This window comes from Sciurus vulgaris (genome assembly GCF_902686455.1).
Source record: "Sciurus vulgaris genome assembly, chromosome: 3".
Lineage (NCBI taxonomy): Eukaryota > Metazoa > Chordata > Mammalia > Rodentia > Sciuridae > Sciurus > Sciurus vulgaris.
In genome coordinates this window covers 126,292,005-126,319,704 of record NC_136463.1, presented here as the reverse complement: position 1 = coordinate 126,319,704, position 27,700 = coordinate 126,292,005, and positions in this window count along the sequence as shown.

The following is a 27,700-nucleotide window of genomic DNA, read 5'->3' as shown; positions in this document are numbered from 1 at the left end:
ATAAAAATATTGTGTCCATCTCCAGCTAAAAATATATTTTAAAAGAAATATAAATTTAGGAATCATCAGTATTTAAAGTCAAGAGACTTAAATACAATAAAGGAAGGCTCTTGCTTTTTAAAAAATATTTTTTAAATTGTTGATGGATCTTGAATTTATTCATTTATTTTTATGTGGTGCTGACAGTTGAATCCCGTGCCCCACACATGTGAGGCAAGTGCTCTACCACTGAGCAACAATCCCAGCCCAGACTCTTGCTTTTTCACCATTTCTCCCTCACCAAATACAAATAAATACAGGAGATAATCTGATATCACTATACAGACTTGGAAACACAATCACAAGAATGTATTATCCCCACCAGGTGACTGTAGTTTCCCAAACTGAAGCTGACTCCTTCACCCAAGATCACGGAACCACAGTCAAACCCAGGCACTCTGGCTCCAGCATATGCTCTCAACCTCTGTGGCCCCTGCTTCTCAAAGACAAGGTGAAGACTATTTTTAAAGGAAGGATGATGGGCCCACAACGGAAACCAAGTTTTGTTCAGTACCACAAGCAACAGGAACTGCTCAACTCCTCAAGTTTGAGGAGTTATACTAGAAATGCAGAGGGGAGACCCAAGGAACCAAGTTTGGGAAATGAGAATTGTCCTGGAGATCAGAAAGCTTCAATTTACAGTATGAGACTAGGGGTCTCTGAGACAATGAGTGTGAGATGTTTTTTATTAAGAGGTGCAGAATGTCAGCCAGGCATGGTGGTGCACACCTGTAACCCAGTGGCTCATGAAGCTAAGGCAGGAGGATTGCAAGTTCAAAGTCAGCCTCAGCAACTTAGCACGACCTTAAGCAACTTAGTGAGACCCTGTCTCAAAATGAAACATAAAAAGGCCTAAGGATGTGGCTCAGTGGTTAAGAGCCCCTGGGTTCAATCCCTGGGACAAAAAAAAAAGTTCAGAATGTCACAGGAAAGATGGCAATAGGAATATTACATATCCTGGATAGAGTGAGAAAATAGCATCTAAAATATCAGTTTGGTTATTAAAAATATCTTCATTTACAAAAAGTTTCAAGCTGTCTCCAGGGGTGCACAAAATCATTTTTATTATCAAACATGAATCAGCTTAATTCAGTTGTAAATTTTATATAATTACAGCAGCAAACTCTATAGCTGCAAGGTGGATCATCACTGTTTATTACATATGCAAAGTTTTCCACTCAAAGCCAGGTGCAGTGGTGCACTCCTATAATCCCAGTTACTTGTGAAGCTAAGGCAGGAGGATCACAAGTTCAAAGACAGCCTCAGCAATTTAGTGAGACACTGTTTCAAAATAAAAACAGTTAATAAATTAAACGAGCTGGGGAGGTAACTCAGTGGTAGAGCACGTCCCTAGCCTATTCAAAGCCCTGGGATCAATCCCCAGTGCTGAGGGGAAAACATGTCTTCCACACAAAACTTTCGGAAGTCAGAGGTATAAACTGGGCATGAAGGTACACACCTGTAATCCCAACAACTCAGGTTGAGGCAAGAGGATAGTGAGTTCAAAGTCAGCCTCAGCAACTTAGGGAGACATGTCTCTAAATATAAAGAGGAAGTGGGGATGTGGCTCCGTGGTTAAGTGCCCCTGGGTTCAATCCCTGGTACAAAAAAAATAAGTAAATAAATAAAGTCAGAGGTTTAATTTAACACTCAAGAAGACTTAAGAGAAAAGCTGACTCCTTGACTACTTAAGGGTAGTCATGACAATCTTCACATAATGCTGTGCCTTAATTATGAATCAACCAGAGCTGGATTGTAGGCCTCTCCTTGCATGAGTCGGCCACTTCCAATCCCATCTCCCAGATATTACTTGTAAGTTAAACCAAACTGAAGTGTGTTCTATACATAAGCAAAGCAGACAGAGAGAAATATTATAAAACTTAAAGTTAATTTCTACTTCAAAAGAAAAAAATTAAGACAAACTTTTCCCTTTGTAGCAAAACAAATATACTTCCAAGTGCTAATAGAGTTTCATTAAGATTTGGTTTAGGGTTCTATGGGTTATGGATCTTTAACCTAATTAATACATTTTTTCTAACCAACAATTTCTGCACAGCTAGCAGCTCATTGGGAGCATGCCCGATGTCCTTCAATGCTCACGTCTTGCAGAATGCAGCTTTCCTCACTTTTCCTGGTACTGAGGATGGATATAAGAGAGCCATTGCTATTCTTCTGCTGCTGTTTTGGGATCAGGTCCAATTTTCTGGAGGAAGAATGAGCATACTGCAATCTGTCAAGAACTGTACTGAGTATGCATTGATAAATAACAGGCAGAGTACCTATCCTTGGGGAACCTTTGGTCTAACATGCTCTTAGAACAATACCAAGCCATGTCTTTGGGGGATGTCCATGTTTCAATGATCTAATTCTTTCATGTTCTAGGAAAATAATTATAGCAGAAAATACTGATGTTTTACATAGAAGATGTATAATATTACAATCCTTAAAGTATATCATAAAAAAATAAACTAAGCCTAATAAGCTGGTTCTGCATTTTTCCATTCAGTTTAATTTACTAGTTTTTCATATTCATTGTCAAGTGAGTAGCAACAGGTTCCAAAAAGTCACATAAACTCATAGAGAGCAAAGTTTCATGAGAGAACTGAATCCATTTTCTGTGACCTAAAAATTGACCATCGAAGTTTGATTTCAGTGGAAAAATACCATGATGCTCCATACATATACCAGATTACTTTTTCTTTTCTTTCTTTTTTTTTAAAGGCTGGAGTTAGAGGTGAAGGTACATACTCTTGTTAAAAGGCGGCACCTACTGGCAGAATGCAGTATTGCAGCTCAGTTCTATTAGACATTAGTGAACATGCAAAAGGAATTTAAAAAAAAAAAAAAAAAAAGAGTGATAGTCCGGAAGATTTCTGTTCCCCAGCATCCAGTTGGGTGGACTACTTCATTGTCAGAGACTCCAGTTTCTACTATGGAAGATAAAGCATACAGATTCTTCTCTCCATAAATAGGGACTCAGTTGATTAGTCAGGATGACCAGTGATGTTGAATATTAAGCAGATCTCAGAAAGAAAGGATGAGGAGATTAGGATGCAGCAATGTCAGAACCCCCGAGGTGGTATCGAGGTCTCAAAGCAGCAACAGAAGATCCTGATCAGGTTATTTGTGTTGACTGGCCTTCCCTAGTTGCTGCCTATTTTCAGCATCTGCTTTTCCAAAAACTCTGCAAATTCTTTACACTATCCAGTATTATAGATCAGGTGATATAGCTCAGTTGATGGATCACTTGCTTATCAGACATGAGGCCCCAGGTTTGATATCCAGCATCACGGGATTTTTTTTAAAAAAAGAAAGAAAAAACAATAATTCAACACTCTTCCAATTGTGCTAAACCACACACGTATATTATGTCATTTATTCTTTCCTCCTCTCCCCCGGGGGGGGGAAAAAAAAAAACTCTAGGAGGGATTTCCTCTTTAAGATTCAGCTTCCTGGCTCACTGTCAGACGTCTATCATCCGCCATTTGCCTGCCTCTCACCTGTCCATCGCCTGCCTTACCCCATCCATCACCCAACCCTCGAGGTTCACCTCCCGATCATCCGACAACTGCCAGCAGATTGACCGCAGACCGCCAGTGGAGAACCAGCTGCCTGCTGCTGCCTGTAAGTTCACTGTTACAGTACCTGCAGTACCAGACCAACTGACTGAGCCCTATCACCGGGAACCCAGACCGACTGATTGCACCTGGCTTCAGAATCCCACAACCACACCAAACACACCCGACCTCCAGGACACCTGCCGGACCAACTGCATCCTGTCTCCAGGACCTCCAGCTGACCACGTCCACCCCTGAGCTGCAGCTCCCCATTTTGCCAACACATTTGGAAGCCAGAGCAGCCATCTTGGATAATCCTGGAAGCCATAGCTCCGATCTTCGGGTGGGGCAAATCCCATCCTGAGACGCCTGCTGGAGGCTTGAAGCTCATTGTCAGGTACCTCTCATGCATCAGGCTACTGAACACTGGGAGGATTCATCAGTATATGACTGTTATACAGTAGATTTTCTTTTTTCTCCTTTTTAAAAAAAATTTAAGTTTTTATTTCTTTACTTTTCTTGCTTTCTTTTCCTTTTGTTTACCTGTTCCCTCAGAGTCTCTTTCTCCCTTTTTTTGCATGCTAACATTGGATTTCTTTTGATTACACTCTCACCCTTTCTATTTTCTAGAACTTCTGGATATTCTTTTCTTATCCCATTAACAACCACATTCTACATCCCTCTGCATCCTCTTTGTCCTCCATTAGAAACTGCAGACCTTATTGCAAACCTGTTTGTTTTACCGAAGATAACATTTGACCTCATTTTGTTTACTATGACAATTTTGTTATTGTCCCCATAGGGGCTATTTGGTCTAGGATTGCATAGTGTCTGATTTGTGCACTGCTAATATTGATCTCCCCTTAAAGAAAGGGTTTTGGAAACTTATAGGACCACTATAAACCTATAGGGGGAAATCTGCAATACCCGAGATCTGCACTGCTAGAGGGGAAGATACATGAACAACATGAAAAAACAAGAGAAGAAAATGATCCAAACAAATCTAGATTCTATAGTAATAGATTCCAATGATAGTATGTAAGAAGAAATGTCAGAAAAGGACTTCAGATTATACATGATTAAGATGATTCGCGAAGCAAAGGATGACATAAGAGAGCAAATGCAGGCAATGAATGATAATACCAATAAGCTGAAAGAGCACCTGCAGGAAGCAAAAGATCATTTCAACAAAGAGATAGAGATTCTCAAAAAAAAAAACAAATGGAAATCCTTGAAATGAAGGAGACAATAAACCAAATAAAAAACTCAATGGAAAGCATCACCAATAGACTAGACCACTTGGAAGACAGAACCTCAGACAATGAAGACAAAATATTTAATCTTGAAAATAAAGTTGCCCAAACAGAGAAGATGGTAAGAAACCATGAACAGAATCTCCAAGAACTATGGGACATCATGAAAAGACCAAATTTAAGAATTATTGGGATTGCGGAAGACACAGAGATACAAACCAAAGGAATGAAACCTATTCAATGAAATAATATCAGAAAATTTCCCAAACCTGAAGAATGAAATGGAAAATCAAATGCAAGAGGCTTACAGAACACCAAATGCACAGAATCACAACAGATCCACGCCGAGGCACATTATAATGAAAATGCCTAACATTCAAAATAAAGATAGGATTTTGAAGGCCGTGAGAGAAAAGCATCAGATTACATATCGGGGGAGACCAATACGGATAGCAGCAGACTTCTCAACCCAGACTCTAAAAGCTAGAAGGGCCTGGACCAACATATTTCAAGCTCTGAAAGAACATGGTTGCCAGCCAAGAATCCTATACCCAGCAAAACTAACCTTCAGATTTGAAGATGAAATAAAATCCTTCCATGATAAACAAAAGTTAAAAGAATTTACAAAATAGAAAGCCTGCACTACAGAATGTTCTCAACAAAATATTCCATGAGGAGGAAATGAAAAACAACAATGGAGGTCAGCAAAGGGAGGAACTACCTTAGAGAAAAACCACTCAAAGGAGAAACCAAGCCAACTTAAAAAACAAAAATAAGTCAAATGACTGGGAAGACAAATCATTTCTCAATAATAACCCTGAATGTTAATGGCCTAAACTCCTCAATCAAAAGGCATAGACTGGCAGAATGGATTAAAAAGAAAGACCCAACAATATGCTGCCTGCAAGAGACTCATCTCATAGAAAAAGACATCCACAGACTAAAGGTGAAAGGATGGGAAAAAACCTACCATGCACATGGACTCAGTAAAAAAGCGGGGGTTTCCATGCTTATATCAGATAAAGTGGACTTCAAGCCAAAGTTAGTCAGAAGGGATAAAGAAGGACATTTCATACTGCTTAAGGGAACCATAAATCAGGAAGACATAACGATAGTAAATATTTATGCCCCAAACAATGGTGCATCCCTGTACATCAAACAAATTCTTCTCAATTACAAGAATCACATAGACCACAACACAATAATTCTGGGTGACATTAACGCACCACTGTCACCACTAGATAGATCTTCCAAACAAAATTCAACCAAAGAAACCATAGAACTCAATAACACAATCAATAACCTAGACTTAATAGACATATATAGAATATTCCATCCATCAATGAGCGGATACACTTTCTTCTCAGCAACACATGGAACCTTCTCGAAAATAGACCATGTGCTATGCCATAAAGCAGCCCTTAGGAAATGCAAAAAAATAGAGATATTGCCTTGTGTTCTCTCAGATCATAATGGACTGAGAGTAGAAATCAATGACAGAATAAAAAAAGGAAATTACTCCAACACTTGGAGACTAAATAATATGCTATTGAATGAAACATGGATAACAAAAAACATCAGGGAGGAGATTAAAAAATTCTTAGAGGTCAATGAGAACGATGATACAACATATCAAAATCTCTGGGACACTATGAAAGCGGTACTAAGAGGAAAATTCATTGCATGGAGCGCATTCCAGAAAAGAACGAAAAGTCAACAATTAAATGACCTAACATTACAGCTCAAAGCCCTAGAAAAAGAAGAACAGAATAACATCAAAAGTAGTAGAAGACAGGAAATAATTAAAATCAGAGCTGAAATCAATGAAATTGAAACAAAAGAAACTATTCAAAAAATTGACAAAACAAAAAGTTGGTTTTTGAGAAAGTAAACAAAATAGATAAACCCTTAGCCACACTAACAAAGAGAAGGAGAGAGAAGACTCAAATTACTAAAATACATGATGCAAAAGGAAATATCAAGACAGACGCCACTGAGATACAGAACATAATGAGAAGCTACTTGGAAAATCTGTATTCCAACAAAATAGAAAGTACTGAAGACATTGACAAATTTCTAGAGACATATGCTCCCCCCAAACTGAACCAGGAGCACATACACGATTTAAACAGATCAATATCAAGCAATGAAATAGAAGAAGCCATTACAAATCTACCATCCAAGAAAAGCCCAGGACCAGACGGATTCTCAGCCGAGTTCTACAAGACCTTCAAAGAAGAACTCATTCTAATACTTCTCAAAGTATTCCAGGAAATAGAAAAGGAGGGTACCCTACCGAACTCATTCTATGAAGCTAATATCACCCTCATACCCAAACCAGGAAAAGACACATCAAGGAAAGAAAATTTTAGACCAATATCCTTGATGAATGTAGATGCAAAGATCCTTAACAAAATATTGGCAAACCGTATCCAAAAACATATTAAGAAAATTGTGCACCACGATCAAGTGGGGTTCATTCCTGGAATGCAAGGATGGTTCAACATTTGTAAATCAATAAACATAATCCATCATGTCAATAGACTTAAGGATAAGAATCATATGGTTATTTCAATTGATGCAGAAAAAGCGTTTGACAAAATGCAACACCCCTTCATGCTCAAAACACTAGAAAAAATAGGGATAGTAGGAACATACCTGAACATTGTAAAGGCTATTTATGCTAAGCCCATGGCCAACATCATTCTTAATGGAGAAAAACTGAAACCATTCCCTTTAAAAATGGGAACAAGACAGGGATGTCCTCTTTCACCACTTCTATTCAACATTGTCCTCGAAACTCTAGCCAGAGCAATTAGGCAGACTAAAGAAATTAAAGGGATACAAATAGGAAAAGAGGAACTTAAGCTGTCACTATTTACAGATGATATGATTCTATATTTAGAGGATCCAAAAACCTCCTCCAGAAAACTTCTAGACCTCATCAATGAATTCAGCAGAATAGCAGGTTATAAAATCAACACACATATATCTACAGCATTTTTATATGCAAGCGACGAAACAGCTGAAAGGAAAATGAGGAAAACAACTCCATTTGCAATAGCCTCAAAAAAAAATAAAATACTTGGGAATCAATCTAACCAAAGAGGTAAAAGATCTCTACAATGAAAACTACAAAACATTGAAGAAAGAAATTGAGGAAGACCTTAGAAGATGGAAAGATCTCCCATGTTCTTGGATAGGCAGAATTAATATTGTCAAAATGGCCATACTACCAAAAGTGCTATACAGATTCAATGCAATTCCAATTAAAATCCCAATGACGTACCTCACAGAAATAGAGCAAGCAATCATGAAATTCATCTGGAAGAATAAGAAACCCAGAATAGCTAAAGCAATCCTTAGCAGGAAGAATGAAACAAGGGGTATCACAATACCAGAACTTCAACTATACTACAAAGCAATAGTAACTAAAACAGCATGGTATTGGCACCAAAATAGACAGGTAGATCAATGGTACAGAATAGAGGACACAGACACAAACCCAAATAAATACAACTTTCTAATACCAGACAAAGGTGCCAAAAATATGCAATGGAGAAAAGATAGCCTCTTCAACAAATGGTGCTGGGAAAACTGGAAATCCATATACAGCAGAATGAAACTAAACCCCTATCTCTCACCCTGCACAAAACTCAACTCAAAAATGGATCAAGGAACTTGAAATCAGACCAGAGACCCTGCATCTTATAGAAGAAAAAGTAGGTCCACATCTTCACCTTCTTGGCTTAGGATCAGACTTCCTTAACAGGACTCCCATAGCACAAGAAATAAAAGCAAGAATCAATAACTGGGATAGATTCAAACTAAAAAGCTTTCTCTCAGCAAAGGAAACTATCAGCAATTCGAAGAGAGAGCCTACAGAGTGGGAGAAAAATCTTTGCCACTCATACTTCAGATAGAGCACTAATTTCCAGAATCTATAAAGAACTCAAAAAACTCTACACCAAGAATACAAATAACCCAATCAACAAATGGGCTAAGGAAATGAACAGACACTTCACAGAAGAAGATGTACAAGCAATCAACAGATATATGAAAAAATGTTCAACATCTTTAGTAATAAGAGAAATGCAAATCAAAACTACACTAAGATTCCATCTCACCCCAATTAGAATGGCAATTATCAAGAATTCAAGCAACAATAGGTGTTGGAGAGGATGTGGGGAAAAAGGTACACTCGTACATTGCTGGTGGGACTGCAAATTAGTGCAGCCACTGTGGAAAACAGTGTGGAGATTCCTTAGAAAACTTGGAATGGACCTACCATTTGACCCAGCTATCCCACTCCTTGGCCTATACCCAAAGGCCTTAAAATCAGCATACTACAGAGATACAGCCACATCAATGTTCATAGCTGCTCAATTCACAATAGCCAGACTATGGAACCAACCTAGATGCCCTTCAATTGATGAATGGGTAAAGAAACTGTGATATATATATATATATATATATATATATATATATATATATACAATGGAATATAACTCAGCTATAAAGAATGATAAAATTATGGCATTTGCAGGCAAATGGATGAAAATCCAAAAAAGGAATGATCTCACTGATAAGCGGATGATGACACTTAATCGGGGGTGGGAGGGGGGCAAGAATGAAGGAAGGAGGGACTGTATAGAGGGAAAAGAGAAGTGGGAGGGGTGGGGGGAAGGAAAAAAATAACGGAATGAATCAAACATCATTACTCTATGTAAATATATGAATATGCAAATGGTATGCTGTTACTCCATGTACAAACTGAACCAACATGTATCCCATTTGTTTACAATAAAAATAAATTTAAAAAAAAAAAAAAAAAACTCTAGGAGGTAAGAACCGATAAGGAAATAAGGCAGAAAGATCAACTTGCCCAAGTCACACAACTAGTGTGGCAGAACAAGGATAAAAAAATGAGTCTGATGTTAGAATTAATTCTCTTAAGCATTTCACTACTTCACATGGCAAAAAAATGCTGGGATTTTTTTGTGTGTATGTGTCTTTTTTTGGAACAGGGGGTTGAACCCAGGGCTTTGGGTATATGAGGCAGACACTTTGCCACTGAGCTACATCCCAGCCCTGGGATTTTTGAAAGTATAAAATTGGAAGATAAGATTTGACCTTGACCAGAAGTGTATAAGCAGATGTAGTTGGTAAGCTGCTGAAAGAAATCTTGTAAAGGCATAATGGAAATCAAATACTGAGGTGAGACTGGAGGTAATTTTATCATGAAACTAATGAAGCTTAAGGACTCTTCATTTGCAAGGGCCTGTTCCAAAGTCTTAAATTTAATTTTGTTTATAAATATACATTCATTTTCTTAAGGAAGTCCCCCAAAATGAGATAAGGTCAGACTCCACAAAACCTGAATCATTCCGTGGTTGAATCCATGAATCTATCAGATTAGAGATTCAAAAATCTAGATCAAGAGAGACTAGATCTAGAGACTCAGCTTCAGATTTGGACATCAAGTGAGGGGTCTATACTTAGTGACCTAGGCTATGGAATGTGGATAAAAGCTCAAACAATCCTGAGGGCCATGCCCACTCTCCCATGCTCCAGGGAGAAAGGGGGAGTTAGGAGTTATTTCTCACCTATCCAGACAGGGATCAATGCACACTGGTGGTGTTTTAAGAATTCACAGGTCCCCACATCCCTCTGATGCAACAAGAGGTAAAACAGGACATCTTGCCCCCTGCAGGCACAACAGCAGCAGCAAGCTGTGAGTGAGTGTTCTCTTCTCTCAGGCCCGGTCATCAGGACCTCGAAGAACCAGCTGGATGTGGCCCTGACTCTGAGGAAGATAGACAGACAACCAAGCCTCATCAAGGAGACTAGAAGGATCCTGCCTTGATTTAATAAGCTGATATTTTGTTCATCAGTAACTTTGGTTGCACAGTAATAGTGTTTATCTTGAGTGCTGACAGTTGGTTGGGCACCACACTTCCGTTTTGCACCCAAGGTGAGTGCCTCACCCCTTACCCTCATCCTGGCCCTCATTAGATGTATAGAGAATCACCAGGCATGCAAAGGCTGAGGTTTCCCCGATAGATAACAAAAACTCATCATTTACCTACAGAGTCACACATCAATTAATGCTAGGAAAACCTTATCAAAAATTCATCATTAGCCAACTTCGTCAATATGAGAACATCATAGAATGTACATTCAACAGCTAAGATGGCTACAACGTTACCAGGCAATAAAATTCTATGGAACCATTGTTGCCTATGTGGTCTAACCAGAATTGGGTTATGCAATGTGTGACTGTATTTCCCACATAGCCCTGAAGTCTATGTGCATCAGCCATCTATTTTTAGAATGTTCTCATTTTCTTTTCCCCCCCTTTGCTTTATTAATTACTTTCTGTTGTATATATGTATGGGGTACAATGTGATAGTTCAATACATGTATAGAATATATGCTAATTCAATCAGGATAATTAACAATTCCCTCTCCTTACCATTCCTTTGTGTTTGGTGCCTTCAAGCTCCTTTCTTCTTCATAAAATATATAATAAGTTATTGTGTACCATAGTCATCCCACATATGTACATTATAGTGTACATATTGGTGGGATTTGTTGTTACATATTCATACATGAACACAATATAAAAATATAATTTGGCTATTATTACTCCCCAGAACTTCCCCACCTCCCACCACTTGGTCCCTTTCCTCTACTGATCCCCCTTTAGTTTTTAGGAGATCCACCCACAACTTTCTTTTCTTTTTTCCTCTCTAGCTTCCACATATAATAGAAAACATATGACCGTTGGCCTTCTGAGTTGTACTTATTTTGCTTAACATGATGGTCTCTAGTTCCATCCATTTCCCTGCAAGTAGCATGATTTCATTTTTCCTCTTGGCTGAATAAAACTCCATCGTGTATATATGCCACATTTTATTTATTCATGCATTAGTTGATGGATACCTAAGCTGGTTTCATAGTTTGCCTATTGTGAATTGTGCTGCTATAAGCATGGGTATGCATGTATCACTGTAGTATGATGACTTTAATTCTTCAGGATAAATATTGAGGAGTGGTATAGCTGGGACACATGGTGGTTCCATGCCTCGTTATTTGAAGAACCTCCTTACTAATTTCCATAGTGGTTATATTAATCTACAATCCCACCAACAGTGTCAAAGTGTTTCTTTTTCTCCGCATTCTTTCAGCATTTATTTTTATTTGTATTCTTGCCCACTGCCATTCTGACTGGTATGAGATGAAATCTCAGTGTAGTTTTGATTTGCATTTCCCTAATTGCTAATGATGTTGAACATTTTTTCATGTATTTGATGGACATTTGCTTTTCTTCTTTTAAGAAGTGTCTGTTAAATTCATTTGCCCATTTATTAACTGGGTTGATTTTTTTTGGTGTTAAGTTTTTGAAGCTCTTCATATATTCTAGATATTAATCCTCTGTCAGAAGAGTAGCTAGCAAAATTTTCTCCTGTTCTGTGGGTTCTCTCTTCACAGTCCTAATTGTTTCCTTTGCTGTGCAGAAGCTTTTTAATTGATGCTGTCCAATTTATTAACTCTTAGCATTATTTCCTAAGCTTTAGGGTTTAGACCTTATTAATTTTATCTAACCATGTTTGGGCACCATTATTCAACTCCCCACCCCTGTCTCCCCTCACCCTTCCCAGCCTCTAGTAATCACTATTATACATTCCAACCTGCTATTTCTTAACACCTACATATGAGAAACACTATGCAGTATTTGTCTGTCTTATTTCAATTAACATAATGTCCTCCAGCTCCATCCATTTTGCTGCAAATAATGGGATATCATTTTTATGCATCATCCATCTTTACATACGTTTTATGAACTTTTATTACTTTAAGGAATAATCAAAGAAATCAAATCTCATTACTAAGTTGTATTTTCTTGGGAAGGTCTTGGCTTAGGGAGGATTGGCCTACTAAGACAAGCAAGGTTTTAGGCCAATGGATCTTCACCCTGGTTGCACATTAAATCATTTGGGGAGCTTATTTATTTATTTAAAAATACCAGTATCAGAGTTCTAGCTCCAGAGAGTCTGACATGGTGTCTTGAAGTGACAGAGACCCAGGCAGGATTTTTTTAGTGTTTTATTGAGATATAATTTGCATACTATAAAGTTCATCCATTTGTAAATTTAATGGTTTTTTTTAGAAAAGATACATGGTTGTATAACCAGCCTTACACAACCTACTTTCACCAAATGTCCCTCAGGGCCAGTGTCTAGTCAGTCCACGCTCTCACCCCAGCTGCAACACCACAGTTCACTTCCATCTCACATTTCAAGCACTGGTATTTTTAAAAAGCTTCCCAGTGATTCTAACATTCAGACACAGCTAAGACCTACCATTCTAGACAGCAGAAAGCTAAATTCCTTAATCCTGCCTCACAAACTTTAGGCATTTTCTGTGAGAACTTTCCCTATGGGTAAATACAACCCTAGTTTCACATAAAAAAAGTCACAGAGAAATAGGATAAGTTTTATAACAAATAGCCTGCAATCATCTTGACTGAAATATCATTAAGGGAAAGATGTCCATACGTGTATCCACACCATACACATAAGTATGAAATGCCACATTTCTACACAGCTCAGGATACAGAGTACTTTTGTTTTGTATAAAACTAAAAGCCTGAGGTTCTGTCTTTAAAGTCGTATTCATTGCCTTAAAAATTAACAGAGGAACATTCACCTCCAACTGATAAATCATGAGGATTACAAAACTACTGTCCTTAGATGTTCAAAAGTTTCTTAGGGGAAAGGTTCTACAGGAATACAAAGTATCTTTATTATTATGTTGCACAAACATGGATGTGATAACACACTAGTGCAGAAAAAAAATCCTAGAAAAAACAATCACTGACAAGTTATCATGTAGAGTTGATGTCCTCTGTCATTTTAGGCATGCAGGGCAAGCAAGCACTTGTAAGAGGGTGAGCCTGGAGAACAGGAATGAACTTGAAAGATTTCACAGAAATGTCAGCCCCAGAGGTCTAGAAACATGTGAGCAGATCTCAGCCAGAGGCTGTTGGTGAGTCAGTGTGCTAGCCCAAGCCACCTCTGCCTTCATTGCCAGAAGAGCCAACCGCAGACAGCAGCAGCCATCCACACAGTCAGTGCATGGGAAAAGTTATGGGGTGCATAAGTTATGGGGTGACCCCACCCAGACCACTCCCTAAAACTGCAAAGCTTTAAAACAGTGCCCCAGCCACAGAGGTGCTGTCTCAGGTTACAAGACCTCCTGCAAAAAGGTATCTGGACTCAAAGGAGAAGCTTCAAAGCAAAATAGCCCTTAACTATGGATAAAGAAAATGTGAATTTTAGCCAAGAGGATGGCTCAAAGTCATTTTTCTCCATATCCAGGTTTGAAATGCCCAATATTTCCAGAGATAGTGTGGACAAATATTTAGCTATCTTCTCCTCTGATAATCAATTGGTAGTTTTTCTGAACTCTTAGTTCATAGGAAATTTTCAAATGACTTTGGGAAAAAAAATCATCTGAGAAGATTGAATACATGCTATAGCCTACCCTCTCCCACTGTAAATCATTAAAAATGACAAGTAATAATTTTAAATGATTAAATCAGAAACAGTAAAGGTTGACAAAGAAAGGCAGCCTTGAGGGTCAGAAATGATGAGCCATCCCTGAAAGACACCACACAGAAGGAATCAGATTCCTGAACCCAAAACATACAGAGGAAAGGACAGCCCTATAGTGGGATGGTTCCCAGGGGCTCCAAATCAGACGAGGAGGCTCTGCAGAGTCCTTATAGCAGGAGGTTCCGGGCCAACAGAGCTGGTTGGGCCATCGCAGTAGGAGTAGCCAAGCAGATTATCACACACACACACACACACACACACACACACACACACACACATGCACACGCACACATGTCAAGCAGTAGGAACGACAAGGCCCATAGGCAACCACACCCAGCATTTGGACCAGAGACGCAGGACAGTGCTTCTGCTAGTTGGCGTCACCCAGGAGGAATGGAAGCGTCTTAGCCAGAAGACTCTACTGACTCACTGCCCAGCCCTATATCCTACTCCTGCCCTATCACCCGAGGTGTCGAATTCCCTGACACACTGTCTAGGCCTCTCACATCAGAAACGAGCACATACCATCAAACATTTAGAGGAAACTCTTACTATGACAGAGTGACACTCAATTACTACTAAGACAAGAGCATAAACAGAAGTCAGTGGGTGCAGTGGTACATGCCTGTGATCCTACCAACTCAGGAGGCTGAGGCAGGAGGATCAAGGCCAGCCTCAGCAACTTAGCAAGACCCTATATAAAATTTAAAAAGTGGAATGGGGATGTACCTCAGTGGTAAAGTGCCCGGGGTTAATCCCCAGTACCACAAAAGAAAGTCATTACAGATGCACTTGATGGACTAACTAGCAGAAGTAACACAGCAGAAGAGATACTTAGAAAGCTGACAGGTGGAGAAGTTCCCCCAGAGAGAGGATAAAGATATTAAAAGTATGAAAGAAGGGCTGGGGCTGTAGCTCAGTGGGAGAGTGCTTGCCTAGCACGTGTGAGGCACTGGTTCGAGCCTCAGCACCACATAAAAATAAACAAAATAAAGGCATTGTGTCCATCTACAACTAAAAAAATATTTTTTTAAAGTATTAAAGAAACATAAGGCACATCCAGAAGAAAGAATCTGAGAGAAATGATAAAAGATAATTTCCCAGAACTGAGGAAATACTCATACTCTTGAAATGAAAGGACCAACCTGTACACATTATGATGAAATTTTATAATACCTAAAAACTAAGTGCCTACAATCAATAAAAATCAAATTAATATCTGACTTTCTGGTGACAAAACTAGATTCAAGAAGCAATGGAAGCCAGACATGGCTGTGCACGCTTGTGATCCCAGTGGCTGGGGAGGCTGAGGCAGGAGGATCTCAAGTTCAAAGCCAGCCTCAGCAACTTAGGGAGGCCCTGAGCAACTGAGGAAGACCCTGTCTCAAAGTACAAATATTAAAAAAGAAAAAAAAAAGATCTGGGGATGTGACGCAGTGGTTAAGCACCACTGGGTTCAATGCCTGGTACCAAAACTAAATTAATATAATATAAAACCAGCCAGGAATGTAGCTCATTGGTTAAGAACCCCTGGGTTCAATCCCCTATACCAAAAAAAAAAAAAAAAAAAAAAGCAATGGAGAATGGAATGGAGAAGCGGGCATTGGTAGAGACATCAAAGCAAGAACCTGGGAAAATCCTCCCTTCCAGGAAAGCAATGAGAAAACTGACCCAAAAGATGTCAAAATCAACTTTTTCAGAACTTGGATATTAACCAGAGGTTCACAACAATCTGGGGAGTGTTTACTTAAGAAAATGGCTGAACCTCAGCAACTCGAGCTCTGTGGCATTTGAACTCACCTTAGTCCCATCTCCCTACTCCTGACCCATGTTAGCCTTACAAACAAATCACCCCACAGTTTCAGCATCCTAGCAGCTCGTGGAGAGCACAGAACAAGGCTGGAGCTCCTCCAACTCCAAATCCATGGATAAGGGTCTTTCTTTTACCTGTCTAGAAGAAAATCCACTTGAAAGTTTAGTCTTCCATTTGCCCAGTGCAAATAATCTTTTTCCAGGGCACATTTTTCAAAAACAATCAGTGGCGATTCTTTAACACCATAATCATCTGAGGTAGTGATAACAGCTGGGTTGAACAACCAAAAAGTAGGCCAAAAAAATTCAAAGGAAAGTGGGTAATGAGATGTCCATAGGAAGCTTTGAAAAGCTCCAACATATTCCTGAAAATCTAGAAATCCATATGAGAGAACAGGGCTGCACACACGCCCAGAGCTGTGGGCACACCCACTAAAGACCTTAGGAAAATCTTACCTTGTGCCGACCACTAAGTAACACAGAAGACACATTAGTAGCCATGTGCAACCAAGAGTACAAACTTTACAGAATTAGCTCAGGAAAGTGATTAATCAAATAGCAACAACAGACCCAGGAAAGGGAACAGAATCTGATTCCCAGTTACCATTACATTATTTTACATGTCTAGTTTTCAACAAAAAAGTCATGAGACATGCAAGGAAATAAGAAAATATGTCCATAAATGGGGGGAAATTGAATAGAAACACTCATTAAGGAAGCTGAGACGCTGGACTCACTAAATAAAGACTTTAAATCAACTATTTTAAATATATTCAAAGCACTAAAGGAAATTATATCTAAATAACTAAAAGTGTGAAGCTGGGCACAATATGCCTATAATCCCAGTGGCTCGGGAGGCTGAGGCAGGAAGATTGTAAGTTCAAAGCCAGCCTCAGCAACTTAGCGAGGCTTTGAGCAACTTATCAAGACCCTGTCTCAAAATACAAATATTTAAAAAAAAAAAAAAAAGATTTGAGGATGTGACTCAGTGGTTAGTGCTGCTGGGCTCAATCCCTGGTACCAAAAATAAATAAATACAATATAAAGCCAGTCAGGGGTGTGGTTCAGTGGTTAAGAGTCACTGGGTTCAATCCCCAGTAACCCCCCAAAAGAAAAATAAAGGAAAAGTGTGAGAATGATGTCTCACCAGATAGAAAAAAATCAATAAAGACAAAGAGTTTTTTTTAAAGAAGAAAGAGAACCAAATAAAATTTCAGAAGTTGAAAAATATAATAACTGAAATAAAAAATTCACTAGAAGGGCTTAAAATCAGTTTTTAGCAGGCAGAAGACAGAATCAATAAACTTGAAGATAGATCAAATGAGATTATACACTTTGAGAAAAAAAAATGGGAAAAGTTTCATGACATTGGATTTGGCAATAATTTCTTAGACATAACACATCAAAACACACCCAACAAAGGAATAATAAATAAATTGGACTTCCGGACTTCCTTTAATTAAGTCTTTTGTGCATCAAAAGACACTCTCAACAAATTGAAAAAGCAACCTAGGGAATGGAGAAAATATGTGCAAATTCTGTATCTGATAAGGAGTTAATAGCTAGAATATGTAAAGAACTACAACTCAACATCAAAAACAACCATTCGAAAATGAGCAAAAGATTTGAATAGACATTTCTCCGAAGAATATAAACAGATGGCCAATAAGCACATGAAAAGATTCTCAATATCACTGAAAATTAGAGAAATTCAGATTAAAAAGCACAATGAGATACCATTTTACACCCATTAAGATGGCTACTATTTTTTTTTTTAATAACACACAGAAAATAACAAGTACTGGTGAGATGTGGAGAAATTAGAACCTTCATACATTGGTGGTGGGAATGTGAAATGGTGCAGCTGCTATGGGTAACAGTGTGTCAGTTCCTTAATAAATTAAACATTGAATTACCATCTGATCCAGCAATTCTACTTCTGGGGATAGGCCCAGAAGAGCTGCAAGCAGAGACTCAGGTATTCGAACATTAATGTTCATAGCAGCATCATTCACAATAGCTAAAGGGTTAAAACCACCCAAATGTCCATCAGTAATATAGAGTTATTCCACTGCATATACTATAAAAACAGGATGAAATTCTGACACATGCCACGACATGGATAAGCCTTGAAGACATTATGCTAAGGGAAATAAACCAGACACAAAGGACAAATGTTGTATCATGCCAACTTATGTAAGCAGTCCAGTTCATAGAGATGGTTATCATGAGCTTCAGTCAGTAGGGATGGACTATATCCAGCCCCTTACACAATAAGATATTACTTCCTGGGGTCGGTATACATTTTTTTCTGTCTTCTGACTTTAAAATTTACAAAACATTTTAGACTTACATACACCCCATCCCTATGCAGTTACATCCCCTAGGCTCTTCTAGTTTTAACCTTGACTAGATTAAATGGACCAGGCATGCAATGACTGCTCAGCATTTAGCACTCTCTGGGCCTTGCTGGAGGAAGGAGGACTGTCTGGTGCAGGAAAGGCATTGCTTCTCTACCCAGCACCTGCAAAAATGTCCAGGAGACACACAATGAGTGGCTGGTGTATGTGGCAGAGATGAGGGATCCCTTTCCACTGGGATGATCGGAGACACCTCATGGTGGCATCAGAGTTGTGGTTGGAAGGACAAGAATTTTAATAGGCAAAGCCATATTGCCATTTTGCCATAGGCAAAGCAGAGAGATGAATCTGAGCAAAACCAAGAAAATGAAACATCTTCTGGTCTTCAATTGGAGTAGCTGGGTCATCTGAACTCTTGCCATCATCTAGCCAAGAGACCCCCTTAGCCTGGAAGCTGAAGGGTGTGAAACAGGAAGGGGCCTCCAAAGGACTATTCAGAGATTGCAAAGGAGGAGGAATTGAGGACGGTTCCTTTGCTCTTTTGCCTAGGGATGCCCTTTAAGCCTATTCCAGTCACTATCTCTGCAACCCAGCCTGCCTTTTAGGACAGTCTTGGGGACTAGGTGGCAAGAAACAGAAAGACACCTCTTATATGAGCATTTTTTAACTAAGTGTAAAGGGATCACCCTCCTCTGACTATAGCCCAGAAATCCATGAGGTTTTTTGCAAACAGGTAAAGGACACTAGGGAGTCAACTTAGGGAGCTGGAGACAGAAGCTACCACTGTTGTCCTGTGAGATTAGCATAGGTCCCCTCGAGGGCAGCTACAAAATACAGAGGCAATCATTACACCCTTGCAATTTTCTGAAACACTTGCCAAACCACTCAACATCGAGCCACCTTCCTGGTTAACCACAGGGAGGACAATGGGGGGAGTCATAGGACAAGATTCTGGCTCTGATTCAGCCTTGGGGGAATTTTTTCCCGCGCTAGGAAATCCCTAACAGCATGACTGCCTCTGCAGCCTCTACCATCAATGGGCAATGCCTAGCCCAACTGGGGAGCCACAGGTCCTTCAGCCATGCCAGGCTGTCTGCAAACCACAGAGAAGTGAAGGTTTGCAAAACACCTTAAAATTCTCCTACAATGAGGGATGAGTTACATAAATTTGGTCACATTCAAACTACAGATCACTGTGCAGCCATTAAGTGGGTCCTCAATCTGTACTGACAGGAAAGATCGCCACAATACAGTACTCAGTAAAAAATAATAATAATAATAAAAACCAGTTGGAGAGCAGACATAGAGAAAGCTCCCATATGTCTATATAAAGTATACTTGTGCACTTGCAAATACATGGAAAGTTTCTGGAATGATATGGAAGAAGCTATTTTATTTCTGCCGGTAAGAGGGAGTTTCATTTTTACTTTATGCCTTTTTTTTTTTTTTTAGGTGCTGGGGATCGAACCCAGGGCCTTGCAAGGCAAGCACTCTACCGACTGAGCTATCTCCCCGCCCCTACTTTATGCCTTTTTTTTGCTAATTTTATAATTTAAAAAAAAGTTGAAAACTCTTCTAAAATTATATAATGAATGAGGTCAAGGAAAACTATTATAAATATAATGTCTCTCTGTTCACTGAAGCTAAAAAGAAAAATCATTTTCACACTGTGATCTCTCTAGACTAATATGCTTTTCTCCCTCTCTCTCTTCCTCTCCCTCTCCCTCTTCTTTTTTTTTTTTTTGCAATACAAGGCATAGAAACCAGGGGCCCTTTACCCATGAGCTACATCCCTAGTTCTTTTTATTTTTTTTATTTTTATTTATTTATTTATTTGCTAAGTTGTCCAGGCTGGCCTCAAACTTGCAATCTTCCTGCCTCAGCCTCCTGAGTAGCTGGGGTTACAGTTGTGCACCACCATGCACAGCCCAATGAGCCACTGCATTTTTGCCAGGCTTACTGTGGTGCTGCTTCTGTTTAGTGGTGTTTAAGCTTTACAATGAAAACAAGTTAAAGTTGAATATATGTACAGGGTAGATTCACAGAGAGAGACAAACATATACAAACACTCACAAATATACAGCTAATATGTAGCTAATCACATATAATTCAAAAACCTTTGTAGTAAACATGTGTTGGTTTGAGTGTGTAGCATCTCATCCCTCTTTGTCTGGAAGCACCAGAACTACTCTCATCTGACGACATGGTTCCCTGAGGGGTTATCTACCATGGTGCCCCAATCCTCCCCCTGCCAAAGAGATGGGTCCACACCCTGGCTGGGCCATTGGAGCACACTGTACTCCTAGCCACAGTTATTAGTCCAGAAATAGGCAAATTCCCTAAGATAGACCAATCGGAGTCTTGCCTAAGATTTGCCATGTGAACCCTAAAGGTTAAATGTTACTTCTCTTGCTCTCAGATCTTGAACTGTGTAGACCATGAAGGTGTGAATAAAGACAGGCAGAGGTTAAAAAATATAAAAGAGTTGAAAAATGGAGGGTGAGATGAGCTGATGACATCACCTGAATTCCTGGACTCTGTCATGTTTGAAGCCAGAAGTACCTTCTTGAAATTTGCATCTGAATAAGTCAATAAATTCCCGTGGGGGCTTATTCTAGTGTCTTAGTCTGCTTCATGTCACTATAACAAAATACCTGAGGCTGGGTAATTTATAAAGAAAAGAGGTTTGCTTAGATCACAGTTTTAAAGGCTGAAAGTCCAAGATCAGGTAGGCCCATCTGGTCCCTCTGATAAGGAACTTCTGGTTGTGTCATATCATGGCAGAATGTATCTCATGACAGGAGCTCATGAGAAAGAGAACATGGCAAGAGAAGATGCAAGAGACCAGGGAAGAGTCAAGCTCACTCTTTTATAACAACTGTCTCTCATGAGAATCAAGTCACTCCTCATGAGCATCAACAATCCCTTCCAGAGAGTCATGACCTAACCATCTCCCACTCAGATCCACCTTTTAAAGGTCCCACCACCTTTCAGTGTTGTTCTATTTGGGGCCAAGCTTCAATCTTGGCTTTGACATGGACAAACCAAGTGCAAACCAGAGCAGTTGGATTTTGTTGATTTTCTTTCCCTCTCTACCAAAGGGTCTTAGCTAACTAATATCACCATTTTGTTATTGAAGGCTTAACGCTCCCCCCGCCAATTCCATGATTGGGAATATTAACCACAGTCAAAATCTGAAACTAAAATTTATATTCTAACATTTTTAATACCATTGCTAAGTAGAATATCCAACTCATTCTTCAGGAAAAGGAATTTACTATATGGAAATTTCCTTAAGGTCGTACAATTCATCTGAATCCAAGTCCAAAGTAAAAATAATTTCCTAGTCTTTTTTTTTTTTTAAAAACTTTTGCTTTATTCTTTCAAAGCAAAGTAGAGAAATATCTGTGCAATTAACTAAGGGAAGGAAAAGGGAGATGGATTCTGACCTGATGATGTCTTAATCCAAGGCACAGAGGGTACCAATACAAACCAACCTTGAAATTATTCAAATGCCCAACCAGCTGAACTTGATCAGACAAACACTGCTGATTTCTTGTCCAAAAATATTCTTAGCAACTGAATGTCTGAAGAAAGTATATAGAATCCAAGTGTTTTTAACTGTGCTTATCTTCAAGGTAAGAATCCAAAGTTCAAATAATATTTGTGTAAAACATTATTTTGTACTATAAATGAAAGCCTTTATAAAGAGAGTTCAAAATCTTACAACTCAATATTAGAAAAAAGCAAATGAACCAATAAAGCAATAGGCAAAAGATCTGAATGAACATTTCTCCAAAGAAGACATAAAAACAGGCAACAGACATATGAAAAGGTGCTCAACATTGCTAATCATCAGGGAAATGCAAATTAAAACCACTATGAGATAGCACTTGACACTGTTAGAACAGCTATTATCAAAAAGACAAGAAATAGCAAATGTTGGTAAGGGTAGAGAAAAGGGAACGCAAGAACATTGATGGCATGAGGGAATGTACATCGGTACAGGATGGAGGTTTCTAAAAAAATTAAATATTGAACTATCATACCACCTAGAAATCCCTTTTCTGGATATATACCCAAAGGAGATGAAATTTTCACTTCATGAAGATACCTGCACTCCCATGTTCATTGCAACATTATTCACAATATTCAAGATATGGGAACAACATATCTGTCAACAGATAAAGAAAATATGGTGTATATAACATAGTACAATGACATATTATACAGCCTTAAAAAAGGAGATCCTGCCATCTTCCACAACATGGGTGAACCTGGAAGACATTATTCTAAGTGAAATAAGCCAAACACCATTGAACGATCTCACCTATATGTGTAATCTTTTCTTTTTTTTAAAAAAAGTCAAATAAACAGAGATAGAGAATAAAATGGTGGTTATCATGGATGGGGGAGGTAGGAGGACATAGGAGATATAGGTCAAAGGATACGAAGTATGAAGTATTAGATATGTAGGATGAACAAGTCTAGATATCTAATACAACATAGGACTACAGTTAATGAATTTTTGTTATATTAGAATTTTTTTAAATAAGTAGATTTTAGCTGCTTTCACAGAAAAACCTATTATAGATATTAATCTGATCCACTATAGTATCCATTTTACTATCTATACATATCCTATAATATCAAGTTGTAAACCTCAAATATATACACTAAAATTCATATTTTTCAAACTAAAAAGAAAATTTTAATGAATTAAAAATAAAAACAATAATGAGCCAGGCAGGGGTGATGGCACACACAAATGGTTCCAGCCACTTGGAAGGCTGAGGCAGGAGGATCTCTTGAGCCCAGGAGCTCCAAGCCAGCCTGGGCATTATAGTGAGATCCCAGATCTTTAAAAAAAGGAGGGGCTTACACGAAGCTCTGTTTTCTCAGTAATTGCTTGTACACATAATTTACTTTTAATATTTTTAAAAATCAACAATTAAAAATCATGTTTAGAAGAATTTTTAATATTCTGAGAAATTTTTCATAGTATATTGCTATATTTTTAAGTGGATTATGAAACTATAAATACACATATACAGTCATGCATCTATTAACAAGGATACATTCTGAGAAAGAAATATATCATTATGCAACATGGAAACGTCATAGAACAAACTACAGAAACTTAGATGACACAGACTTACTACACACCTATGCTATGCGATAATCTTATGGGCCTATATATTAGGGTCTGTTGTTCACCAAAACATTTGTATACAGCATGTGACATACACACATATACACAATACATATACACAAAAACACACACATATACATAATACATATGCATATATGCACAAAGAACATGAAGCGTCTGTTCATAGAATTTAAATAGCTTTTGCTCTTGTGAAAAAAGAATAAACCTCACTCAAAATTTAATAAATGCAGGTTAAAACTGTGAGAATTCTACTTCTTTAACATATACATTGGAAAATATTCTAAAAGTTCTATAAACCTAGTGTTTTTTTTTTCCAGTTTCCAATATTTTATTTTTTTTAATTTTTTTAATTTTATTTTTTTATTCTTTTTTTATTGTAAACAAAGGGGATACATGTTGTTTCTCTATTTGTACATGGAGTAAAGGCATACCATTTGTGTAATCATACATTTACATAGGGTAATGTTGTTTGATTCATTCTGTTATTTTTTCCCTTCCCCCCACCTCTCCCACCCCTCTTTTCCCTCTATACAGTCCTTCCTTCCTCCATTCTTGCCCCCCTCCCTAACCTTAACTCTAACCCTAACACTAACCCCTCCCACCTCCCATTATGTGTCATCATCCACTTATCAGCAAATCATTCATCCTTTGGTTTTTTGAGATTAGTTTATTTCACTTAGCATGATATTCTCCAATTTCATCCATTTGCCTGCAAGTGCCATAATTTTATCATTCTTTATGGCAGAGTAATATTCCATTGTATATATACCACAGTTTCTTTATCCATTCATCAATTGAAGGACATCTAGGTTGGTTCCACAATCTGGCTATTGTGAATTGAGCAGCTATGAACATTGATGTGGCTGCATCTCTGTAGTATGCTGATTTTAAGTCCTTTGGGTATAGGACGAGGAGTGGGATAGCTGGGTCAAATGGAGGGTCCATTCCAAGCTTTCTGAGGAATCTCCACACTGTTTTCCACAGTGGCTGCACTAATTTGCAACCCCACTAGCAATGTATGAGTGTACCTTTTTCCCCACATCCTCTCCAACACCTATTGTTGCTTGTGTTCTTGATAATCGCCATTCTAATTGGGGTGAGATGGAATCTTAGTGTAGTTTTGATTTGCATTTCTCTTATTACTAGAGATGTCAAACATTTTTTCATATATCTGTTGATTGCTTGTACATCTTCTTCTGTGAAGTGTCTGTTCATTTCCTTAGCCCGTTTGTTGATTGGATGATTTGTATTCTTGGTGTAGTGTTTTTTGAGTTCTTTATAGATTCTGGAAATTAGTGCTCTATCTGAAGTATGAATGGCAAAGATTTTTCTCCCACTCTGTAGGTTCTCTCTTCACATTGCTGATAGTTTCCTTTGCTGAGAGAAAGCTTTTTAGTTTGAATCTATCCCAGTTGTTGATTCTTGCTTTTATTTCTTGTGCTATGGGAATCCTGTTAAGGAAGTCTGATCCTAAGCCAAGAAGGTGAAGATGTGGACCTACTTTTTCTTCTATAAGATGCAGGGTCTCTGGTCTGATTCCAAGGTCCTTGATCCATTTTGAGTTGAGTTTTGCGCAGGGTGAGAGATATGGGTTTAGTTTCATTCTGCTGCATTTGGATTTCCAGTTTTCCCAGCACCATTTGTTGAAGAGGCTATCTTTTCTCCATTGCATATTTTTGGCATCTTTGTCTAGTATGGGAAAATTGTATTTATTTGGGTTTGTGTCCATGTCCTCTATTCTGCACCATTGATCTACCTGTCTATTTTGGTGCCAATACCATGCTGTTTTTGTTACTATTGCTTTGTAGTATAGTTTAAGATCTGGTATTATGATACACCCTGCTTCACTCTTCCTGCTAAGGATTGCTTTAGCTATTCTGGGTTTCTTATTCTTCCAGATGAACTTCATGATTGCTTGCTCTATTTCTGTAAGGAATGTCATTGGGATTTTAATTGGAATTGCATTGAATCTGTATAGCACTTTTGGTAGTATGGCCATTTTGACAATATTAATTCTTCCTATCCAAGAACATGGGAGATCTTTCCATCTTCTAAGGTTTTCTTTAATTTCTTTCTTTAGTGTTCTGTAGTTCTCATTGTAGAGGTCTTTCACCTCTCTTGTGAAATACTTGATTCCCAAGTATTTTATTTTTTTTGAAGCTATTGTGAATGGGCTGGTTTTCCTAATTTTTCTTTCCAGAGATTCATCACTTATGTATAAAAATGCATTAGATTTATGAGCATTGATTTTATATCCTGCTACTTTACTAAATTCACTTATGAGTTCTAAAAGTTTTCTGGTGGAATTTCCTGGTTCCTCTAAGTATATAATCATATCATCAGCAAATAGGTATAGTTTGAGTTCTTCTTTTCCTATTTGTAACCCTTTAATTTCTTTGGTCTGTCTAATTGCTCTGGCTTGAGTTTCAAGGACGATATTGAATAGAATTGGTGAAAGGGGGCATCCCTGCCTTGTTCCAGTTTTTAGGGGGAATGCTTTCAGTTTTTCACCATTTAGAATGATATTAGCCATGGGCTTAGCGTAGATGGCCTTTACAATGTTAAGGAATGTTCCCACTATCCCTATTTTTTCTAGTGTTTTGAGCATGAAGGGGTGCTGTATTTTATCAAATGCTTTTTCTGCATCTATTGAAATAATCATGTGATTCTTGACTTTAAGTCTATTGATATGGTGAATTACATTTATTGATTTCCTTGCATCCCTGGGATGAAACCCACTCGATCATGGTGCACTATCTTTTTCATATGTTTTTGTATGCGATTTGCTAAAATTTTGTTGAGAATTTTTGCGTCGATGTTCATTAAGGATATTGGTCTGAAATTTTCTTTCCTCGATGTGTCTCTGTCTGGTTTAGGTATCAGGGTGATATTGGGTTCATAGAATGAGTTTGGGAGGGTTCCCTCCTCTTCTATTTTATGGAATACTTTGAAAAGTATTGGAATGAGCTCTTCTATAAAGGTTTTGTAGAACTCGGCTGAGAACCCATCTGGTCCTGGACTTTTCTTTGTTGGTAGGCTTTTGATGAGACCTCTTCTATTTCATTACTTGAAATTGGTCTATTTAAATTATGTATGTCCTCCTCGTTCAGTTTAGGCAATTCATGTCTCTAGAAACCTGTTGATGTCTTCGAAATTTTCTATTTTGTTGGAGTATAGATTTTCAAAATAGCTTCTAATTATGTTTTGTATTTCAATCGTGTCTGTTGTGATATTTCCTTGTTCATTTCGAATTTTAGTGATTTGGGTTTTCTCTCATCTTCTCTTTGTTCGTGTGGCTAAGGGTTTATCAATTTTGTTTATTTTTTCGAAGAACCAACTATTTATTTTGTCAATTTTTTGTATTGTTTCTTTTGTTTCAATTTCATTGATTTCAGCTCTGAGTTTAACTATTTCCTGTCTTCTACTACTTTTGGTGTTGGTTTGTTCTTCTTTTTCTAGGGCTTTGAGCTATAGTGTTAGGTCGTTTATTTGTTGAGTTTTACTTCTTTTATTGAATGTGCTCCATGAAATAAATTTTCCTCTAAGTACTGCTTTCATAGTGTCCCAGAGATTTTGATATGATGTTTCTTTGTTCTCATTTACCTCTAAGAATTTTTTAATTTTCTTCCTAATATCTTCTGTTATCCATTCATCATATAATAGCATATTGTTTAATCTCCAGGTGTTGGAGTAGTTTCTGTTTTTTACTCTTTCATTTATTTCTAATTTCAATCCATTATGATCTGATAGAATACAACGTAGTGTCTCTATCTTCTTATATTTGCTAACATTAGCTTTGAGGCATAATATATAAACCTAGTGTTAATAAGATGGAGAATGGGAGTTTTATTGAATATGAATATATGAATGGGTACCACCATTGGAG